At 35.2% G+C, this 7,855-nt stretch overlaps 1 pseudogene; it reads right to left on the bottom strand.

Annotated features, from left to right (window-relative positions):
- Nucleotides 1–4,834: 4,834 nt before the first annotated feature.
- On the bottom strand, nt 4,835–5,392 carry LOC126490190 (60S ribosomal protein L9-like; annotated as a pseudogene).
- Between the last annotated feature and the right edge of the window lie 2,463 nt (nt 5,393–7,855).

Raw genomic sequence — 7,855 nt, 5'->3', positions numbered from 1 at the left:
ACAGTGTCCTTTGCTTTGCAGAAGCTTCTCAGTTTCAGTAGGTCCCATTTATTCAATGTTGCCCTTAATGTCTGTGCTGCTGGGGTTATACATAGGAAGCGATCGCCTGTGCCCATCTGTTGTAGGGTACTTCCCACTTTCTCTTCTATCAGGTTCAGAGTGTTCAGACTGATATTGAGGTCTTTGATCCATTTGGACTTGAGTTTTGTGCATGGTGATAGATATGGGTCTATTTTTATTCTTCTACAGGAGATCGCTTCCTATGTATATCCCCAGCCTTACAGAATACAATCCATAGTATTAGCAAAAAAGTTACTAAAAGTTTATGTAGTCTTCTATATTAATTTATTAATTACCTGTTATTAGATCCAGTAATTTGTTTTAGGTGTAATAACCTTTATTGTCCAGCAGGTGTTATGGTTGCAGAGTCATGAATAGCAGTGATGCAACTGGTGGTGACATGAACAGTCCTGAGGTGCTTTAGTTTCCTGGCGTGGAACTGGTTAAATACCAAAAATTATGCTTTACTTGACAAATTAAAAGCAATTAAATCAACTCCATACACAGAGAAAGAAGCTCAGAACTCACGGGCAGGGTGCATAAACCAGATGTTGCATAAGAGACACCATGTGGCAAGGAACATGGCAGTGGAGGAGGGGATGTTCATGAGCTTGGGAAATTACAAAGTCACTGCACACAGTTAACTCTTCTGTGGTGGGGGTTTTATAAAACCTGTTTAGGTAAAAGCAAGCAGAATGGCAAGTGTTGGGAGACTTTCTGGGCTGTAGACTGGTTCGGTCTTTAGACCATCCACCTGGTAGATATGGAGTCTAAATCCACGTAAGGCACTAGATGAAGAAGGATGCTTAAAAGAAATCCCACACTAGCTCAGAATTGAGTATAATAGAAGGTTATTTATTTAGGGGTAGACTCACAGGTCACAATCCTCTGCTGGAATGGAGAAGAGCAGACAAATCCCACAGCAGGAAAAGAGGCCAGATGTGCACTTTTCATCAGCATAAATAGTATAAGAGGTCACGCCCAACTGGGAAGGTAACTTAAAGGTGACTGGAGGTAGAAATTCCTACAGCAGGAAGTTTTTTTTTTAATATTTATTTATTATGTATACAATATTCTGTCTGTATGTATTTCTGCAGGCCAGAAGAGGGCACCAGACCTCATTCCAGATGGTTGTGAGCCACCATGTGGTTGACCGGGAATTGAACTCAGGACCTTTGGAAGAGCAGGCAATGCTCTTAACCACTGAGCCATCTCTCCAGCCCCCTAGCAGGAAGTTTTAAAAGATAAGATTTCCTGAGTTAATTGGGAGCATGGGGACCATGGGAGAGGGTTGACAAGGAGGGGAGAGGAAGGGAGGGGAGCAGAGCTAAATAAAATCAATAAAAAATTTACAATAAACATCAACAACTATGTACTAAAAATCATAAGCAGTTGAAGGACTTATTCAATTGAAATCAATTGGTAAGTTGTCTCAGCAAACTTTCCTTCATTGTACCCCAAACCAGAAATAAACAATTTAATAGGGGAGAAACATTTACTTTTGTAAATAGTTTCAGAAGTTTCAGTACATAAAGCAGGTTGATCAGACCATATACTGGTACAATATGATAGGGCATAGGAGTTCAGGCTACAAAAATTTCACAAAATCAAAAAATAAACCAACTCAAATAAACAATATTCCAGTAAAGATTATGAGCCTATCATATCTTTTGAGGATATGTGAAATTGCAAACTTCCTTTACACTACTTCCTAGTAACTGGTGACCAACTCTTACCTTGAACACCTTGGAACATTCACCATTCAGATCATAAGAGTTAGTGAAGTATGATTTCTGGAGATTTCATATGCACAATTTTATAAGATGTTCTAAATTCAGTGTCAAAACCTGTAATACTATAATATCTCTGAAATTTAGAAAATGTCCCCATGATGATCTCAAGCTGAGGATATGAAGGAACTTCTTAAATAAAATTAAATTTCTCTATTCTTCTGAGACAGAATTTCTTAACATAAAAGCACATTGGAAATAGGGAATAGTTAATGCATCGCCAATATTATAATCCTCTCTAGTTCTGGAATTAAAGGAGTGTACCACTACCACTTGGTTTCTATGGCAAGTAGTGCGGCTACTAGAATTATGGGTATGTGTCATCGTGGCTTTTGGTATGTAAGGCTGGCCAGTGTGACTGCTTTAGCTTTCTGATGATCAGCAATCTTTATTTGTTAAAATATAAATGAAATGTCACTAAAGAATGCAGATGTCAAGGCTGTTCATCTTTATTTTATTTTGATTGATTTTTAAATTGTTCTCTTTTACAATTCTATATATTGAAGACAAGTTTTAACTTTTTCCTATATAAACTTGCCTGTTGCATGAAAATCTTGCAAATGTTTAAGTGTCAAATTGTCAATGCCTTTTAATAAGTTATATTCTTCATAAGCAGATTAAATAATAATTAGATTTAAGAAAATGAAAGCTCACTTGATAAACTTAGTGTCTATTCCTCTGCTTGAAATGCTGTAATGATACTCTGCTTGTAATCAACATAATTATTTATGATGCTTTTTCACCACCACTTTTGTCTTTCATTTTATTCATTCATTTTTTTTAAATAAATTAACTTATTTATTTTTACATCCATGTCCCAGTCACCCCTTCCTCCTTTCTTCCCATTCTTTCCTCAATATGGCAATTGATAATTGTTGAGGGCAGAAGAATCATACTTTTTGAAAGTGTGGTCCATGATATATTCCCCATGCTCCAGTGGATGGCACTATACCCATGTACCTATAGACAGCCCTAAATAGACTTACTGGGCTATCGGAAAAACAACAAACTAACCAACAAACACAAATTTGGAAGTTGTTCTTGTTGATGGATACAAGAAGTTGGAGGGTAGAAATAGTGGTTGGTAGAGTCATATTTAATTTTATATGTGTATGAAATTCTTAAGAATAAGGAAAATTTGCCTGGCATGGGTGATGCATACCTTTAATCCCAGTACTCTGGAGAGAGACAGGCAAATTTCTGTGAGTTTGAAGCCAGGCTGGGATACAGAGTGAGTTCTGGGACAACTCCAAAGTTACACAGAGAAACCCTCTCTTGAAAAAAAAAAAAAAAATTATTTTTTAATATTTTAAAGAAACATTTACATTAAAGTACTCAATAATTATGATGATAGACTAATAAACGCAGAATTTACTAATGTTATTTCTTATTTGTGAGTAAAAGGTAACATCAATATATGACTCATGGCACACATCTGATTTAAAAATCATTGATTAATATTCTTAAAAATTGTTGCCAGTTTTGAATCTACATTTGTGCTATGAAGATATAATAGTATAATAAATTTGGATACCTTCAGAGATAGTAATCAAATGACATTTTTTAAGACATAAACAATGCACTCTTAATATTCCGTGCTTTTGAACATGCTTTGTATCCAATCTTTTTCTTAGAATTAAATTCTCCCTACTTGAGTAAGTTTTGATCCATTAATGGAAGAATTATAAAGAAAGTGTGGCAATACATACATTAGAGTACTACTCAGTGGTAAAAAAAACAAACAAAAAAAAAAAAACAAAAAAAAAACGACATCTTGAATTTTGCATGCAAATGGATGGAAATAGAAAACACTATCCTGAGTGAGATAACCCAGACCCAAAAAGATGAATATGGTATGTACTCACTCATTAGTGGATTCTAGCCATAAAAAAAGGACATTCAGCCTATAGTTTGCAATCCTAGAGAAGCTAAATAGTAAGGCGAAACCAAAGAAAAACATATATAGATACTCCTTGAAACTGGAAGCAGACAAAATAGCCAGGGAAAAGTTGTGAACATGGGGGTGGGGGTATGGTGAGGGGAAGGGGAGAGGGGAAGAGAGAAGAGAGAAGGGGAGGATTGGGGAGAGTTTGGGGGAGTGGGATGGTTGAGATATAGAAGCAGGGAAAAAGATGTATTAATTAAGGGAGCCAATTTAGGGTTGGCAAAAGACTTGGCTCTAGAGGGGTTCTCAGGTGTCCAAAAGGGTGTCCCTGTCACGAGCCATTTCCCCCCTAAAAATCATTACAGGAACCATCACCCTGGGGAGTCTGCAGGGAACCCCACACCCATAATTATGTTCTATTGAGAACCTGCCCCACACCCAATTAAGCTGTTGATGGAGAGCTATTTGTTAGCGGAACCCGCCTCACATTCCAGCTATCCAGGGAACCAGGTGTGGCAACTTGTGACTTCTTGGCCTACCTGTCCGAATGTAACCTCTTGGCCTATGTGACCGGGACCACGCAGCGAGATCCCGGGCCCGGCCCACCAAGTCTTCATGCAGGGCCTATATAAGCAGCAACCATGATCCTAATAAATGGAGGCTTTGACAAATCTGCTTAGCCTCCTTCTTCTGTCCTAGCTCATTCCCTTCTAGGTAGCGCCCCTCCGAGACCCTGGAATAACTGATTGCAGGGTGGGTTTCAAACCCCTAGGCTGAGTAATCCACCCAACGCAATCCACATGTCCCCAGCTAGGTCCTTGGGCAGTAGAGGAGAGGATGCCTGAAGGGGCATTGTCCCATAGCCACACTGATGAATATCTTGAATATCAGATAATTTTTAAAAGGTGAGAATGAACATATTTTCTAGAAGATAAGCTGTCCCATATTAGTAATCAAGTTTATGACAGTTGATGGGTTCAACATCAAGTCAATCATGTAATTTTTATTGAAAAAGTCTTTTATTTTCACAAAAGATACCACAAATCATACTTGTAATTCAGGATCTTGCTTCTGGAACTTAGGTATTACTCACCAGCCTTCAACTTTTCCTTTTTAGACACACAATAACATCTAAAAACTTTCTAATATCCTTGTTTTTGAACTGTCATGTCTTACTGAATCAGAGCCACTGAATTTAAAACAAGTTCAATATTATTTCCTTCAAGGACTGATTCATCCTTCTGGGCATGAGAGACATAACAAACAATACCTGTTTTCATCTAAATCCTGTGGATGTATTTTTTTCCTAAGAAATTTAGGTTTCAGGCAAAGACCCATTCTCCTGAATAACAATGTTGATGTGGAAAATAACATGAATGGATACCTTCTTGTAATGGAAACCAAGTATAACATCTTTGGTCATGTTATGAACATACAAGTATCTCGGACAGTGACTAGTACCTTTCAGTTACACCACCATTTGTCAACCTGTAGCCTCTTCATTTTCTTTTCAAGGGGACTCTGGTATACATTGAAGTGATTGAAGTTGCTCCAGAGAGTTCCTTTGAGGCCCTTCACAATAGTTGTTTATATCTTCAGAGTGATGTTGGCTTTTATCTGTAGTGTCAACAGTCTGATTTTTAAGAATGGTCTTCATTCTCCCAGTAGATGGGCAAATAAATAGCAATCAAGTAATTTTTAAATAATGCCTCATATTAGCATAAAGGTCATAGATACATGCAATGCCAAGTAAGAATCTATTAGTATAAGTGGAAGTAAATAATAATAAGTATATTAGTGAAAAGATGGTACCAAAACACATCCATAAGAAGAGTATATACCATTATGGTAGAATATATGATAATACATCTCTTTATTTCTGTGATAAGAAAAAAAACATATCAAGTTTTTTCTCAGTGTTATTCTTTGTTATTTTATATTTATCAATATTTTATTTGATTTTTAAATATTACTTTGATTGTATTCTTAAAAATTGACATTTCTTTGTCTTATGTGTTCTCATTTAAAATTTTAAAACCATTATGAAAATGATATTGAGAACCAGCTATTTTGTTAGTAGAACAAATACATCAATAGTCTTAGATCACAGTTGCTGAATTACCAACCCTAACACCTAACACTCAACCTCACATTTTATTTTGCTTGAATAGAATCAATAATTGATTTATACAGTAAATGTAGAGGACAAAAAAAAAAAAAAAAAACATGTGCACACATATAAGCACTGGAGAAGCCAGGAAAGTTAAATCCACAGCTTACCTCTTCAGGGGAATGAAATGTGTAGCTGATCTTCACTAAATGCTAGAAATGAAGTAGTTTACAGCCTGTTGACCATTTGTTATCTGATGAGACAGGCTCTGTCAGTATCTCCCAGAATTTATGTTTTTACTTATCCAAGACTCTTTTTCCTAAATCTTGAGCATTGCTTTTGGACCATAAAACCCACTCTGATGAGTAATGTAACTTGTGCTTTACAACATACTAAGTGTATTCTATGTTCTCTTAAGGCCAGGCCTATCCTGAAACTCAAAGGCATTATATTAATTACATTAACAGCAAATATGACTGATTATATTTCCTTAATTCCTTGTTTATTTCTTGATTAGATTTATCTTCACCTAATAGAATGGAAGTTTCATAGAAACAGGAACTTTTTAAATTTGTTCAATAATATAACAATATAATAATGGAATCTCTAATAGTGTTTAGATCATATGAATTATTAAATAAATATTTGTTTCATGACTGAATGAATATTGGAGCAGTGAAGTATTGCATTAAATATTTAGCTTTATTTTAAGCCAAGCTCAAAGTCCCTTAAACCCAGAGGATGCAGCAAAAGCAGTATAAGGTGAGGAGCATCTGAAATACTTGTTTTTTAAACATTATACTTTTTTTATTTTATGTATATGAATGTATTGCCTGAATGAATGCATATGCACCATGTGCATGTGGTTTCTAGAGAAACCATAATAGGGCATCAGATCTCCTGAAACTGAAGTTATAGATGGTTTTGACCAACCATATAACCTGTGTCATCTGGAAAAGCAGCCAGTGGTCTTAACTGCTGTAACATCTGTCCATCTCCTCAGCTATTTGTTAGCTTTTTAAGAAACAAATGCTAGTATTTTCTTATAAATTGTAATTGTTTATTTTGGCACCCTGACAACATTTTCCTCTCCAACATCTCCTTCCTGTTCCTATGCCTACTTCTCCCATCCATTGATCCACCTGTCTGTTTTTATACTACTACAATACAATTTTTATTACTATAGCTCTGTAGTAGATATTGAAAATAAAGGTGGTGTTACCTCAAAAAAAAATTGTAATTGTTATAAACCATTCATCTCTGTGCTCACAGATCGCAGAAGAGCTAATAAAAGCTTAAATATTGATTTGTGAAATACAGATGATATTTAGAAGATATTGTTTAATTTCATAAGTCATTAGCAATTACAATTTGAGTATTGCAATTTTGGTTGAAATCTAGACTAAAGACATAGGTTTAATCAGTGATACAAAAATAATTATTAGCTAGGTGATCACTTTGCTTTTCAGAGCAAAGTGATATATGTACATGAACATATATGTACATGAACATATATTTAGGTCACGGGAAAAGAAAGAAGTTCAATTAAACAAAAAGATAGAAAAACTTTTGGATAATAAGATCAAATTAAGATATTAAGATGAATGAAAATGAAAGATGAGGGAACTTAAACACTATTATAGGTTAATGTGTATTTAAGTGTCATATTAGAATTTGTGTATTTGCAGAACATATTGAATACGCAAAATTGGATAGGAAAATTATTGGCATCGTTGATTAGGGAATATGACAAAGCTTTAAAAACAAAATTAATGGGACATATACTAGACATGATGATTCAAAGATATTTGTGAAAAATCAAGTGAAAGCTAATGCAAAAGATAAGAGCCCTTGGTTCCATGTAAGACAGAGAAGTTAAATTAGATAGGTTAATTTCAAAAGCTAAACAAGCAGGAGTCAGGCACAGGGATGAAGTGAAATGTATGAACCTTGAATTTGTGATGTTGTTTGAAAGAAAACAGCCCTAAAACTATAATACATATAACTACA

Source organism: Alexandromys fortis, unplaced genomic scaffold (genome assembly GCF_014885135.2).
Source record: "Alexandromys fortis isolate MF-2015 unplaced genomic scaffold, M_Fortis_MF-2015_v1.1 scaffold_226, whole genome shotgun sequence".
Taxonomy (NCBI): Eukaryota; Metazoa; Chordata; class Mammalia; order Rodentia; family Cricetidae; genus Alexandromys; species Alexandromys fortis.
Note: the sequence above shows the minus strand (reverse complement) of the source record. Positions and strands in the feature narration are given on the sequence as shown.